The sequence below is a fragment of the Anser anser genome, assembly GCF_964211835.1.
Source record: "Anser anser genome assembly, chromosome: 6".
NCBI lineage: Eukaryota > Metazoa > Chordata > Aves > Anseriformes > Anatidae > Anser > Anser anser.
This window is the reverse complement of record NC_139726.1, coordinates 34773303-34789912: the sequence shown is the minus strand read 5'-3', so window position 1 is coordinate 34789912 and position 16610 is coordinate 34773303. Positions and strand designations below refer to the sequence as shown.

At 36.6% G+C, this 16610-nt stretch overlaps 1 long non-coding RNA gene across 10 annotated transcripts in view; it reads right to left on the bottom strand.

Annotated features, from left to right (window-relative positions):
- The window catches only part of LOC310902062, an 85828-nt gene extending 81684 nt beyond the window's left edge, over positions 1 to 4144 (bottom strand). For 3 of the 10 annotated variants that reach the window (XR_014586448.1, XR_014586449.1, XR_014586450.1), the window contains exon 1: positions 2764 to 4091. This is a non-coding gene — a long non-coding RNA (uncharacterized lncRNA). Of the gene's footprint in view, positions 1 to 2763 lie in introns of all 10 variants that reach the window. The other 7 variants (XR_014586443.1, XR_014586444.1, XR_014586445.1 and 4 more) reach the window with 7 other exon arrangements.
- Positions 4145 to 16610: the final 12466 nt, after the last annotated feature.

Sequence of the window (16610 nt, the reverse complement as noted above, 5' to 3'; positions counted from 1 at the left end):
TCATTTCAACATGCTTTTGGTTGGACTTTTTTCCATCATTCCTGTCTCAACATAAAGCTAAGCTGATGCTTATAGCAGTTTAAGTAAACAAAATTGCAGCTGTAACCAAAATACATAACAGCAATAATCACGCTTTTTGTAAAGCAGTATGCACCCAAGAAAGTCGGTGCTATTTTTTATTCTGGTCTTACAGTAGAATAGATGTCTCATGGCTTCCATACCCACACCAGGGCAGATGCTGGAATTGTGGAACAATGGCTCTTTAAAGAGTAGTCACCACTTTTAAATAGGCAACATATGACTCATCACAAGAGCTCAGGGCTTTTATCTAGTGATGAAAGGGGACAACATTCTGGAGTCCTGCTGGGGCACAGACTTGGTAACTGGATTCACAAAGCACTTTGCTTTTGTGTTCTCCTTTAAAAAACTGCATAATTGTTTTGATTGCTGTATAAAAATAGCTAACTGTCGATTGCAAAGTTTTTGATTTTGAACTTTAACTTCTCCAACAGGGCCACACATTAAGTTTGGGCATATGCATATCTGCAAGAATTTTGTGATGGCTAGAGCAACACACCCTTTTGCATTTAGCTAGCAATTTTTAACACCTGTTTGAGACAGGTTTTTTGTTTGTTCTGCTATTGAGTAGCTTCCACCTATTTACAACAATGGAAAAATATTTTGAAAAAACCACCACCACATCTCTTCATGATTTTTAGTTAATGTTTACTTACTGTAGACAGTAGGCTTCAAAACAATTTTAAAAATCATATTAGCTACGGTATCTTGCAAACATGAAGATTATGCTTCTGTTAATCTGTATTTTGCATTTCTAAGACCCGACTCTCCTGCATAACCATACTATCTAGGCTGAAATCATTTTGTTGGTAACAACATAACTATTTAAAACTATGCCCGCTGAAACTGTGACCAACACCCCAAAATCTATCAGGGAGCCTTTCAAATTAGCCCTGGGAGCTCAGGACAGAGCCACTCCAGCACTGGCTGGAAACCCTGCCCTCGGACACACACCCTTGGTGGCTGGACAAGGGACTCCCCCACACACCCCTTCATTCAGCTCCATCTGTTGCAGTCACACAGTGCCCATGACCATGCCAGCTTCACTTGGTGCCAAACAAAATGAGTTTGGATGTGCAGTTTGTGAGCTAAAGCTCTTCTATACCAAGTCCCTCCTCTGTGAAGCCACTGGCACAAATGCTGCTTTATACTTGATTGCACCTGCTGGTGTTCACAGCCAGGAGTAGAATACCTGACAAGATGGTAGCAAAGACAGGAAACCATATTTACGCTCAGCAAAAGACTGTCTATGCTCAAACATAAAGCCAATAGAACAACACAGGCTATCAAACTCGATGTTAAACTAGACCACAGCCTGTTAAGTGCAATTCTCAATTGATGATGACATTAGGAACCAAAAAAAAACAACAGTGAAAGAGAAAAGGTCCACAGCAGTTCTGCATCTACCTGAAGGACTATAAAGCACCTGCAAGCCTGTTACCCTTGTGTGTTCTCTGTTATGTTTACAGCTGAAGAATTAAGGATGTTCTTATAAGGTAAAACCAATTCAAATGCAAAAGCACATTAAAACAAAACAAAGCAAAGCCTCAATGGAAATTCCTTAGCCTGTCTTTCATTAGTCTGCATAGCTATTAATGCTCCACTCATCCTTTTAATGGGACATGTTAAAATAATTGGCTATTCCAGACCTCATAAGCAGAAAAAACATCACTTTCCTTTCCTCATAAGGCAGGAGAGGACAAGCGTTTAGGGACTCTCTTCAAAACACAGTAGGTGTTTATTGATATATATTTTCCCTGTGACTTCTTCCTTGTCTGACTTGCTGATTAGCTTCTAGCATTCATTCTTTTTCTCAGAGGCTATAAATCATAATAGATTATAATTAAATGTTAGTTCATTGTATTGTTTGCGTATCAAGTGCAGGTTTCTGTTGCATTAAGAGCTGTATGCACACAATGAGAAACAGGCATCGCCATAAAGAGCAAACAGCCCTGTCTAGACAAGGCTCAGAAAGATGTCCCAGGTGCAGCTGATCAACTTATTTTTACCCACCCTCCTGAGAGGGGGGGGAAAGACTCAAATAGAAAAAGATACTGCCTCTAGCTTGCCACTTAAGAGGTAGCGAGTCCAGAAAATTTTGCTCACATTTGTGTAAGGAACAATACACAAGAACATAATTAATTCACTCTAGACAAGCTAATCTTTTTCAGATGCTTTGATTGTAGTAATCACTACTTTTTCCCAGTTCTTCCTCCCTCTCCCTTCTTGTCTATTTGATTCTATTCCATAACCCAAAACAGGAGAATGACTGTTCTGAGTCATAGCAAGTGCTTACCTAGCCCTATACCTGTCTGCTCCAGCCTTGAGCAAACACAGGCTGAGATGCTGCCTACTGTTCCCTAGTGGTGGTTATATATCTAGATCTTTCAGAGAGCTCTGACTCTTATGCCATTTTTTTTTTCTCCTTAAACTTTTCAATCTAACTTAGACTTTAGATAGGTCTTTTGCAAGCAGTTTTTCACAGCTTGTTTTTTTTAAGCACAGAGAAAGCATGCTATTTTGTTAACACTTCATATTTAAAAAACAACAAGCCTTACAATCTTCTATTTTACTCTAGATGCCCATAATGTGTTTTAAACGCTTGCATCTTGTCTGAAAGAAGAACTATCTTATTCATAGATTAGGTGGCAAGAACATACAGAGGCTACAGAGCACATTACTCACCACTTTCTCACCTAGGCCATTTACAGAGCTCAAAACTCAAGGAAGAGGAACCCATCACATTGCTCCCAGGGAAAAACAGGAGCTTCCCCTAGGCTGAATTTATATAGACCCCACCCAGGCAGGGGATGAGGCTGCTCCACCCAGGTCCAGGTGAAGCTGTTCAGGGTCTTGTTAAGGCACAATTGGCTCCTCCTGTTCCTCTCTCTCTCCTGGTTTTTGGCTATGTTTGAAAAGCTGTTTTTAACCTTTCAACCTCAGATACAGCCAACCTGTGTCTTAAACAGCTTTGATTGTGCCTTGAGAGAATTAGCCCAGGTGCACAGCTGTCCCAACAAGCTCCCCTCTGAGATTGAAGCTGCACTATTCTCCAGCTTGTCTCACATAACTGCTGCATCTTGGGATCACAATCCCAACACGATCTACCTTACCATATTCTCTGTACTCTATTCTCATTAATAGCACTCAAAGTTCATTCAATCTGGAATTCAGTTTGAAAACCCATTCCCAGGACCACATCTCATCCAAGTCAACTGCAATTCAACTCAATGGCAATGCTCAAAGAGATCTTACTGGTGTTACTGGGAATTGAATCAAGGATTTGATCTTTTAACTGCTGAAACACTTATTGAAACTAGCAAATATAGCAGTTCCTGACAGCCCAGCCATATTTAGGGAATTATTGATATTTAAATCAATACTGTTTGCTTTTAAGCCAGTGTCTCTGTCCTGCTGCTCTCAGGAAGGCTTCACCCCATACTTAAATTTTCCTGAGTCATGCATATTACAAGCATACATGTTACTGAACATAAATTGTAAGTGCTTTTAATTACAGTAATTTGTAAATATATCTTTTACACTACATATCACACGTTGAATTGCCAATAGCTCCTAACATTTTTCCACTTTCAGTATGCTGCTTATTTCATCAGCACAGGCTGTTCTGCTGTTTTTATTCTCCAAACCAGCCTGACTTTATGATTCTGTTCATTTCACACCTGGCAACACAGAAAATGCAGAGGTAATAGAGGGGAAATCCTTTAGCAATCAGTAAAATGACCAGAACTGCAGTGGTGATGTGTGCTATTTTCTCAAGCAGTAATAAAAAACGTGAATTTTCAAGGGAGCTACAAGTCATTGTTTGCTACAGTGACACGCCAGCATATGCTCATGTTATCATTTAATAATACAGAAGATAGCACTCATCATGACCATCAGAGAGCAAAATAACAGGGAGGCAGGTGTTGTCATACAAAGTACCTCACTGTAAGATGCATAACACATGCTCTGGCTGTTGATGTTGGAAGCAGATTTTATACAGGAATACATAAACACAAAAGATCCTGAACATGCATATGCATACAAATGCACATTCTCCTCTTAGAGTAGTGAAAAAACACTGTATATGCTTTACCTGGAACATCATGGAAAGTTTAGATTCTGAAAAATAATTCCAGTCATGACTTTTCAGAATCTCATGTTTGGCTTCATGACATTTGCTTAATTGCAGCGTCTTCTACCTCAGTCTTCTCCAGTGATGACACATTCCTACCTGAGATTGGAAAGATAAATTGTATGCTTTCCAGTGTGTATTAATAGGCCAGAGACTTAGAAATCCTACATCTGAACACAAAAGTTTCAATGTTTTCACCTAAGCAGTGACTTATGCAGTCATTTTTATTTACCAACAATAAATAAGCTACAGTAGGAACCATCTATTGTTATAACGAATCCAGATAAAACACATCTTCCTCATCAATGGATGCCAGAGGTGGGGAATCAGAAGTGAACCTCCCTGGGTTGAATTTTTGCAAGATGACTCAGAGGAAATAGCAGAACAGACATTTGAAACAAGTGGTGGGAGAGAGGTCAGGGGTAGATATAATCATAAGCTCTTGTCTCGTAAGAAGGAAATAATTCCCCCAGACTGATGATATGGAGTAAGATAAGCATCAACACAATAGGGGTTAGATTCGAAACCTTATAAAAGACAGAACAAAAGCAACCTAGACAGAAACTGCCTCAAAACTATTTTTACATACTCCTAACCTTATTTCAGATTCATCTTCTGAATTTTTTTTTCAAATAAATTCCTCTACATGTTTCACCATTTAAATAAGCTTCAAAAAATCACTGATAATTTTATAAAGTTCACAGAAAATATTGTCATTTTACTTATGCAAGCTAACTTTCTTTCCTATTATTTCATTTACTGCTCCAATAAATATCAAGACTGCAATAAAACAGAAGCTCATCCACTAAAACATACACTATGGAATGGGTTCACAATTTGTACAGAAAGCATCCTGATAAAATAATATATAAAGAAGGAAATCAAATGCAGATTAGTTATTCAATAAGGCACAAATAATTAATACACATCTAATACAACTAAACTTTAAGCCAAATACATTTACATAAATATTTGATATATGCTTATTAAGTTTAGAATATATATTGTTTACACTTGACAACGTTAAATAAATTCACTCCTAAAATCTCCAAACTGCTCACACAACAGACACATGCAAGTATACGAAACCTTTGGGAGAAAATCTTGGTATTTTAGTGGCAATTTGTAAATAATCAGTATCCCATTGTCTCCAGTAAAGGCTTTTGTTTCAAAAAATATCATATATACAGGACAAAAAAAAGGGGGGGGGCGAATTTCAAAAACAACAAAAATATATACTCTAATAAACTGAAGCCTTTTTTCAGGGAAGGGCAAGACTGTAAAGGCCCTAGGGAAAACAGGAAACAAATGTCATCTTTCTTTTCATATAATTGTATACCCATGTGCTTTATATAATCAAAATGAATACTTCAATTTGCTACATATTTAGCTGGAGGAACAGAAGGCATATGGAAAAAAAGCCCCAGGGGCAAATGATCTCACTCACCTGGAAAACAATGTGCGTGTTAATAGAGTAATTTGTTAATTAAAGATTCTAAGATGCCCACCAAAGCCATTTATTTTTGAATTACCACTTCCTAGAGTTAAACAAGATCCTTGGTAAAATGTAATTAGAAACTCTATTTTTCCTCTGTCTCAGTTGTTTCTGAGTGCAATCAATTTGACAAGTATCCCAAGAGTTACCTCAGTAGCAGATGGTCCACACACTCACCCAATCAGCACTGTGCACCAAGAACAAAAAAGATAAAACAATTTCACGCCTGTCGCTAGAGCTCCAAGATACAGTGCTGTATTGAATTATCTTCAAATTAAGCTCCTTACTTGCAATGGAACACAAAACAGGGACAACTGCTGAAGACAAATAAGTACTCATTTATGACTCCAAGCACAGTGTGTTTTTCTTTTTTTTCAGGAACACTTAAAATATGGGCAGTGTCTTTTCAGCTCTCAGTAATGAATATGAGAACGTGGCCATAAATATTTATCCAGAGGCATATTAATTCCCCTGATACCTTGAAATACTTCCCATTGCAACCATGTGGCAGCCCATTAGAAAACTGATAGCTGGATTTTATTTTACTTTTTTTAAGGAAATAACAACAAATTAACATGCTTTATGTTAAGAACCCTAATAATTCTGTTTTGTTCATTCTGAAAGAAACAAATTCAAATGACTAGCTTGCATTTACAGCAGTAATAAAAAATTATTAGGTAAATAACCCACAGGCATGTGTTATTCAGGAAAGTCCTCAATTCCGAAGCTTTCAAGGATGCTCTATAGGTCACTATGACAGGGGGAAGGAAGAATCGGGTTAGTAAGAAACACTGGCTCTTACTCCTGATGCTGCTGTTGGCTGTGCCCCCAGGTCCAACTCCTGTGTTACACTTGGTTCAGGAACCTAAGGGATGAAAGAAATTCATATTGCAGTGGTATGGGAATGGGGGTTATTCTTAAAAGTCCACTTTCGGGTGCAAAACACAGTAAAAAATAGGAGACAAATAGGGGACAGGACAGTGGGAAACTACATGCTGCATGGTCTGGTTGCTCCTGTTCTTCATGGAGGAATTCAGCCAAAACCATTGGCAGATGATGTTTGAATTATAAGTAATCACAGCAGAGCTTCATTTTGGCAAGTTGCTAAGAGACATGCTGAAGATTTCAAAAGCACCATTGTCTGCTCCCCAGAAAAACTAGAAAATCCCTAACAAAGGAAACTGACAGTATATATTGCAATTAGACATAGGGATTTCTCAAACAAATGCACCAGTGAAGAGCTATTCTTTATGTGCTCAGCTTAGGTGCAAGCATTTATCACACAGGGACTCTGTTACAGAAGGTGTTGGTCAGTGGTTGGTCACTTGTTTATATAGGGTTGTTCCCTCTTATTTTCCAGTTGATTTTAAGAACATGATGTTCTCTTTGCATTAGTACTCACTTTGCCATTTATACAGTTATATTTATAAAAATCAAAAAACAAAACCAACAATAAAACATAGCTGCATTTACTGGTTACATATGTAATTACATAAATACTTAGGTGTAGACACACAAAAACTAAATCTACCTCTTTTAAAATTTTTAAATCAAAATCTTGTTATGCATTAGTCGGAGAAAGTTTTGTGAACTCAGGTATATCTAAACCTGAATCCACTGAAAAATAGTTTTGCTGTAGTAAGCATTTACAAGTACAGTAATTAACGTTGACATGAAAATAACACAAGGACAGGAGGGTGAAACACTCTAAGCACAGCATATAAAACACAATATCCCATGAATACGCGGCAAATAATGCTATTCTGTATGCGAGATAATAGGTATTTCGGGGCGGGGGTTGGGGGCGGGGGGAGTGACAAAAATCTCAGCAATACAGTAGCAAAACGCTTAAAATATGGGATTTAGAGTTATATTCTGGCTACTACTGATGGAGAGGTTTTATTTTTCTGGCCATTGTATCTTTAAAGCTCAGCAAGTCTGATATTCCCTCCCTCTTTCTGTAGTACTTTTGGCATCTGGCTTGATTTCAGCAATTGGGAACTTTTAGTATTGGTCCACGCTGTAGCTCTGAGAAGGGTATTTATTCTACAGAGAAGAGCATTCTTTTTCCTAACTTCCCTGGATATTTTGTTGTACCTTTCTTGACTCAAAAGAAAAAAAATAATAACAATACTCTATGACCACAACCAAACTTGATTTTTCTCCTCCAACAGCTAGATATGGAAGTGATCCCAGAATCCCCCAAACCCACCAGCTTCTCTATATCAAAATCCCCCCAATCCACCCACTTCTCTGTATCAAAATGATAAAATTCTTTCCCCTCTTTTGTTTTAATCTCCATCTTGTTTCAGACTACGCCCAACAACAGTAGGTAAATAGAAGCTTTTCACCTGTCAAGCTCGCATCAAGAGTAAAAAGAAAACCCCAAACAAATCAAAAGTTTGGCTTCCAGAGAATGCTACAAGATCTCACTGTTGCTCATTTGAGGAAAGAAAGGAAAAAAAAAAATTGATTTCTATTATTAATCAATACTGTTAGAAATATATTCTAAGAAGATTCTTTCTGTCCTATTTTTATGAACATTCCGAACATTTCCTATGCTCTTAATTATAATAATTTCTATTAGCCCACAGGCCATATCTTGTTTTCATACAGATTTCTCTCTCTGATACAACATATTTCCATATCTGTCTTATCTTTATTTGTTGTTGTTTTTGTTTTTGTTTTCAGTGCAATTGTGCATCGATACTGTGTTCCGTGTATTCACCCTGGTGAGTATACATGGAACCTTTTTGAACCTGGACAATTTTTCCTAAGTCTGCTCAGGCCAGCGAAAATATATTTAGTGCATAACTGAAATATCAAAATAACACGATGAAGGATTCTGAGCTTCTCTCCATCTACCTTTGCACACCCTTCCCATTGGTTTGAGAGTCTATTGTATTAGTTACAGTTTCTTTAGTTGTTTTTTACAACTGACTAGATAGACTTTTAGCTAACTGCTACTACAACTGGAGGACTGGATGAGGGGATGAAGCAAATGACTGAGAGCACAAACACTTCAAAGCAGGAAGAGGGTACAAGGAACTGCAGGATAAATGCCTATCATATGTCAGCTGCTTGCTGCTGGTTCCTCTCAGGGAACCAACAGCTTGGAGTAGTACATTGGGGCAATGGCAAGGAATATGTTAAATACGATTTTCAGTCTTAGTTTACACTCTAAGGTCAGGCTGGTTCAATGCTTTGGGATGGTAACTACTGAAAGATTCATCTTGCATTGTTCTAAATCATATCTCAAGCAATTAATTTGATTATTATATAAGAATTATATAACTACTATATATGCTTAATTCAAATGTGAGCAATTACTGAGTATCGAAAAAAGTCAAATTAACTTTTGCACATTATTTTGTGGCCCACCAGTGTCCCACAGCCAAAGTCACTGGTTAACTGATAAATGGTACATCATTTATTGTGTACACAGCCTTGAAAAAATGTATTCCTTTTTGTTCAAAATGCTACTAATCTGAATTTATTTTTGCCTCTCTCTCCTCCCATCAGGGATAAATAATACTAAATTTGCTAAAAGGACCAAAAATGAAAAAGTAGCCTGCTAATTGTCTTGAATTATCAAAATACTACTCACCACAAATAATTACTTAGCATAGTAAGACTATGTAAATTAACTGACACATCCTTTTATTAATCTTATTCCTTGAGTTATACAAGAGAATTCAGAAGGGAATTAAAAAAAAAATAAAAATAAGAAGGAATGTTTTTTCCAGTTAAACTTACATAGTCATTCATCCCAAATTACAGTTAAATCTATTGGTTATAATAGCTATCTGTTTTTTCTCTTTTTGTTTTCTTTGACAGTTTTGGAGCCCCATTTATTCTAATAAGTATTAGAAACACTATCAGATCTATCAGTCTTATTTTGCCACTACACTTTTCTTTGTAGGTCAACACTTGATCTGTAGGGTCTAGATTAAGATACATCAGTCAAGAACAACCAACACAATAGTCTCCCCATCCTGCTCCACTTAAGTCTCTATCTAGTACAACACACATAAACTGTTTAAATATATTTTGTCCATATCTGGGGTTATCAGATAGTGATGTGAGTAGTGATGAAGTGAGAACGTAAATTTGCTGCTTTTGTTGCTCGGCAAAGACCTTGTGGAAGTCCTTGTATTTCAGGTTTTGTTTTGGGAATAAAACTACCATCTGCTGTATTATTTCCTCCCTAAAACTGCCAGTTCACGCCAAGGTAAATTAATTTCTTATTATTTTGCATTACCATCAGTGTCTTCTGCTGCAGACTGGGATCTTTCCCTTCACAAAGTAGTTACGAGTTTGCAGTAATGTGGAGTTCATTAAAAGCTGTGATGTTATGGGAAGGGTTATTGGAAAATAAAAAATTGGAGAGGCTCTCTAATGTTTATATAGATATCCTGTTACTTTGCCAGGTGAGGAACAAAGAGGAAATTGCTGTAGGAAATGGAAGGGAGATAGAGTTAATGAATTTTCTGGCAACTTGAACATTTCCTTGATAAGGAAACATGGGGCCCTTTGCTACAAAGGTCTACAAAGAATTCAGTTCCACACTGCCAGCTCAGCAATCTTTGTCTCAGATGTTTGCATAGCAAAGTAATATTTGCAAGTTCAGGCAAAAGTCTAATTGTAGCTTTACAGTACAATGACAAGCCTGAATAAAATTACCTCTTCTAGAAAACTGATGCATGTGCAATCTAAAATAAAAAGGAGAATACATTACTCATCTAAGATGTATTGGTTAATTCCAATTTCTTTGCCTAAGCTTTTTATCAATAGAAAACACACCTAGCATTAAATAACTTTTATTTCTCCATAGAAATATTTTCAAAGGAAAATCTGACTGAAAACCACAGAGCAGGCTAAGCGAGAAAACTTTGCCTGTGAACAGAAATACTTTGGAATATATTTTATGGCTACAAACAAACTTTATGTTCTTACAGCTGCTGGCAGTCTGTAAATAATGGCTGGCAAATTGATAAAGTAATCTCATGGGCCCAGGAGAAGCTCTCAATGCTGAATCAAAGTCCAGAACAGACCTGCCACTATAACTGAATTGTATTTTAAATTACCTGGAGTAAGAGTTTTGACGATTTTTGACCCATTCTATTTGATAGAATACAATTTAACACAAAAATTATAGATAAAAGTAGTAATTCCCTTGCCATCTACAAGTGAAAATGTTTCACTAACTGTAGTTAATAAATAGCATAATTGTGATGTATTAAAAACAAATCAACCCTTGATGAAATCTATACAGATTAGAAAATGTCAGTTGTCAAAAAGGAATGTAAAGTGCATTATAAGAAAAGCATAAACAGAAATGAGATCTACCCTAACAATGAACCCAAGGAAGACTAGATCAAATTCCTGATCACTAGAGAAAGAATGAAAATTTTCCTTTACAAGAAAAAAAAAAAAAAAAAAAAAAAGGAAAGGAAACATCAGCTGCCAAGCCTGAGGCTTTCAGTGGCTGAAACCACCATCTGTGGCAGGGCGCCTGCTGTTACCTCAGCGAGCGTGGTGAAATCTGCAAGAATTTATTACACTAAACTCATTTAATTCGTAGGCTTTAAAAGGAAAAATAACACTAACCACTGAAGAGAAATTAAAATGTATGCAGTGAGATTATGGCGTTCCATCCCAATAAATACCTTATTGTCATTTCCAGTCACAGTCCACCCTGCGCCACTATAGAGTTCATTAGGCCTCAAGACAGAGGCCTGTCAGTCGTGCTTGGTCTGAACCCATCCTGGCCTTCCTGGGTCTTTATTTTGCTGTAAAAGCTAATTTTTATTTTTTATTTTTTAACAGCCAGATGGATATACCTTGTATATGCTTCTTCTGTGTGTTTGGGATAGCTGTAGTTTTATACAGATAGCAGCACGAGCTGTTGTTCTGTGAGTAATGACGCAGCGTCGTGAAACACAGGCCTCTGCGGCAGGCAGCGGCCTGCGACGGGGACACAGGCTGCAGTGCTGAGGGCATTGGGCAGGGTCCAACCGAAGGTCTCCTGAGGGAGACCTTCAGGACAGAACCTACTCTAGGGCTTTTAAAAATTATTTTTTAAAAAAAGTATCCAATATCAAACATTCCACAGACAGTAAATTTGAAGGCCACACGGACTTGCAGACCAGTGTAGAAAAAAATAGGTATAAAACATGTTAGCACACATCTAAAAAGGACCCTATCTTGGCCAAGAATGAGGAGGAAGGAAGCACCAACACCAACTTCATATCGCTCCTGGCAAAGGGCAGGGGATGGCAGCACGAAGCACATGTATAATGACTTTAGCTGTATTGTTATTGCTTAGATTTTCTCTAATGGTGTTTTTTTCCTTATTCTTTGTATTTTTTCTTTTTCAGTAATCATTAAACATGGATTAATAATAATAATTCTCTGAATAAGATTTCAATTATCATAACCCTAAATTTTTAGTTTTACAGATGAAGTGCATTTCTTTTTTTTTTTGCCCATAACAAGACTGCAAGTGTAACAGAGTGTCTTTTAAAGCACATTACAAGAAGAAACTTAGTCCCTGTATGAGGGTATGTTCACCAGATTCACACTGGTTCTGTCCAGGGTTGTGACTCTCTGAATCACCACCATCTTTAATGGGTGTCCCATACAGATGCTTGAACTACTGCTGCTTTTTATGGTGGCAACTGGCACAGAGGTAGTCTGGATCATTGATTTTCTACAAATGAATTACAAGCTTCTGATCGATACCTTCCATTTCATCAATTAGATGAAATCTTGAGTGCACACAGGTGTGTTATAAATATCCAAGGACTCATGGGTTTATTCTTCTTGATCTCAGAGTGACTAGAATCAAGACTTCAAAAAACCTTTTGTAAACTGTATCAATGCCAAACTCAGTGAGTTAGGAAGAACCTTGCTGGGAACATCAGTGAGTCTGAGGGAAGGGGTAAAACAGGAGACTTTAAACCACCAGAGGGGGATGTCTTGAGAATATTATTACTTATATCATATGAAAATCTATCTGTAAATATACTCACTACATGAAAATCTTCCAGTGCTTGCAATGATGCCATTTAGGAACAATTTAGCCCTCCTTTTTTGACACGTATTTTGGTTTCTTTGCTTGTACCTCACATTCTGTGTCTTGCAACTTGCCTTTACATATATCCACCTGCCATTCTTTTGCTTCACAATTTCACGAATGACTGTTGTACTAGTGACAAAAGGTGAAGGATAGTACAAATAGAGTTGTACTATCTTTAGTACTATCTGTACTTTTCTTAATTTGGACAATAACCTGGGATTTGAATGCCAGGCACCAAACCTGGATCTGAATTGCTGAGAGGTTGTTGTAACAGGTCCTAATGGAGATAAGGAGTTACCTCTCTGACAAGCCTTGCACCCTGTAAGTCCAACTCCTGTCTGGGCTAATTTTTTAGCAGAGTGCCCCTACTGAAATCACTAGGATCTAACTGTCTTTCATGCAAGCTGGAAGGTTAGCCATGACTACATCTACCTGATTTCTGAAAGCCCCTAAACATGAATGCTCTGCCCCCTCTCTGAGCAACCTCTCCTACTACTGTCTGAAATAAATGTATTTTATGCATGCATATTAAAATGCATGCAAAGCTTCAAGTGCTTTTTCACCATAGAAATTGTCATTGAACCTCTATCAAAATGTTCAGACTTTATTCCCGTCATTTCTGGGCAACTGCAAAAAAATATATATATAATTTTAAATATTTTTAAAATGAAATACATATTTTTAATAAATAAAAATAAATTGATAACACTTTTCAAAAATTGATTTTGTACTCCCCCATGCATGTCTAACTAAGGCTTTCAGTTTTATCTCATGCTGTTGAGGAATGGTACTTTGCATTATTCAGCAATGATTTCACATCATACCAAAGATAAAGCCAACACCGGGGATAGCTGGCTTTTCTCACATGTTTGGGGATGTTTGTGTTGACGAACACTCACTGATTCATTAATATTCATCAGCTGGTACTTAACTTTAAGAAATATATATGAAATGCTTACCAAATATAATAATACATTGCAGATATATATTCCATTATATTCATATATATATAACACATTCCAGAATCCATCAGAATGATTTCATCAGAGACAAATTGAAATTGTTAAAACCAGCATTAGTTGCAGTGCATTACTACTCACCTTGCAATATATTTTATATTGTGCCTGACTTTTCAACCAACAAAGAGGAAAAAGTCTTAATAGCATTCTACTCTATTCAAATATTGTAAAGGTGGGACATAAACATAACTGCATGAAATCAGTCATCCTGTTTAGCTTGTTATTTTTCATAATTGGAAAATGAAATACTACTCTACTCTGAATGCTATTATACTAGGAAATAAGTCAGGCATATAAATGGAATTTGTTTTATAGGTATTTAATATATTCTTTTGAGGCAGTTATGCTTTCTTTAGCTGAATTTTTTAATAATTTGTAGAGGTGTTTATGATGATGTTGATTGAAATGAATGCAAAATTTTGTATCTAGATATAAACACACACACATATTTTATTTCATTTACTATTCCATTATGACCACAGCAGTCAAGTAGGAGATAAACCCCTGTCATAGAGGTCAACAGATTTCATAAAAGGAAGTGTCAGTAATTTACTTAACAGTCTTGATGGACATGTAAACTGTATGACTTTTACTACAGATGCCTATCACTTGATTTATTCATTGGGACTTGCACCAAAATCCAAAAGCAACTGGGCTAGGTTCATGAGACCATTTATGAAGGAAATTGCTACTTATAGAGAGCAGAATTATTACAGTGTAACCTGAAGTAGCTACGAGGAAACACAGGAAATGTTTCATAAAATGTTCTTTGTTCTTATGTAAAGCATACTTACTTGAATTCACTTGATACAGAGCTTTGTTCGATTTTAACCATGCACAGGTCTTTGGCACTGAATGAGTATGATTTCTGGGCATTATTTCAACTGTGAGATTTTTATCTTTATTCCATTACTGTTTTTATCTTTGTACTATGAAATTCACAACATGATGCTGAATTTAAGTTATTCAATTGAAGTTATGCTCCTGGCTACATATTTTTTAATGACATGTGATTTTGCCTCATAAACTGCCATGATCAACTGTTGTTTTCCTAATGGTTTCTCTGCTGCAACACCAAGATGCACACATGGAAGGACTGCACATTATTGTAAGAGGATATTTATGTGAGGGGAAAGAAAACAACAACTACAAAACTTCTAAAAGTTAAAAAAAGCAAGGCATGAACAGCAGGTTACTGTAGAGATATGACTCTGAAGCACATGAAGCCTAAATTCAGACAAGCATCAGCAAGGATCTTCAAAATGAAGTGCAACTAAGAGATGCTGAGAGAAACGAGAATACCAACTCTGTTCATATATTCAGTGCTATTTCATGGCAACACACCCAAGCAAATGGTCACCCAACTCTCTGCTCCTATTAGCATTCATTAGTTAAAGACCCTGTACTTGAAATGTGCTTGCAGATACCACATCATTTCTGGAGCTCACATTTTAAACCATGGACATCTGTATAACAGGCAATGTGGATAACTAATAGGGGTAGGATCTACCCTCTGGTAAGGAATGCTTCCAGCTAGCGCATTCTCTGTTTGTAATCGAAAAGCCATTGATTAAAATGTTAAAAATGAAAATGTTTGCTTATAGTTTCTTGCAGATCAGAATTAAATTCGACTACAGCTACGACTATGATAATGCTTTTTAAACCTCCAAAAAAGAATTAAGGTTGCTGGAAGGGAAAACATTAATCAGGAGAAAGCAAACCAGATGATGAATAAAAATGCAATAGGCATGAAAAGCCTGTTCAGATCTCTTCAGCTATGTATCATGCACAAACTGACAAGAAGCTATGCATTTACACATGGCTAGATATTTCTTGGCTTTTGTTGAGGTGCATGCTAAGCTTTTTTCTACCTCTTCTGGATAAAGCTTATTTCCAAATACCTAGCTTTTAAATATTGCACATAAAAATAGTTCAAAAGTGACATCAAAACATGTCACTCAAATGTACTACTTTTTATTTAGAAGCTTTGTTGTATGTACCATTCCTATGGCAACTGTGTGTACTCCCTCCCATGACACAGCACCCACCTAGAACATCAAGATAAAGTGAAAGTATACGTTGCATAATTGAATAAAATTTCACATTCTTTCAATATGACCCGACAGCAATGTATCTACACTTTTGCTGTGGCTTATGCTGTCATTTTTCAATCTGAAAGAAATTTGTACACAGTGATGACCCGCTGTAGATGGGTAGAAAATCACTGGTCATCATTGTCACTGTAAAAAGAAAGATTTCTTCAAAATTGTGCATTTCAAAAATGCACAATTACTTTCTGATTTTGAAGTAGACTAAGCAGCAGTGAGAAAAAATATCGCTGTGTGACAGCAAAATAGAGTAACTGGCACTTGGTAAGCTCAGATCTATTTGATACAGATATTGCCTGTTTAGCAGCGAAATCACACATTATTGGATCTGTTGTCTGTCTGTCCTCTCCTATAATGCATCTACAAAAACAAGGCTGAAAATGAGCTGTGGGCATCTGAAGTCAGTACCCTATGATTTCAAGCAGCCATAAACTTACCAATAAATAAACCAAGATTCATTAAAAAAATATATATATTGTTTTTCTTTAAATTACTGGCTGGACATGTGATACTGTTTTCACTTCAGCTCTTTTTGTTGTTGTTGCTGTTTGTTTGTTTGCTTGTTTTGTTTGAGTGGGGGGGTATTTTTCCTGGTAAAAAGTAAATTATGTAATCGAATACCTATATTTTATATATTTATTTTATATATTTTTATATATGCTATTTTATATATGTATATAATTTATATAAATAT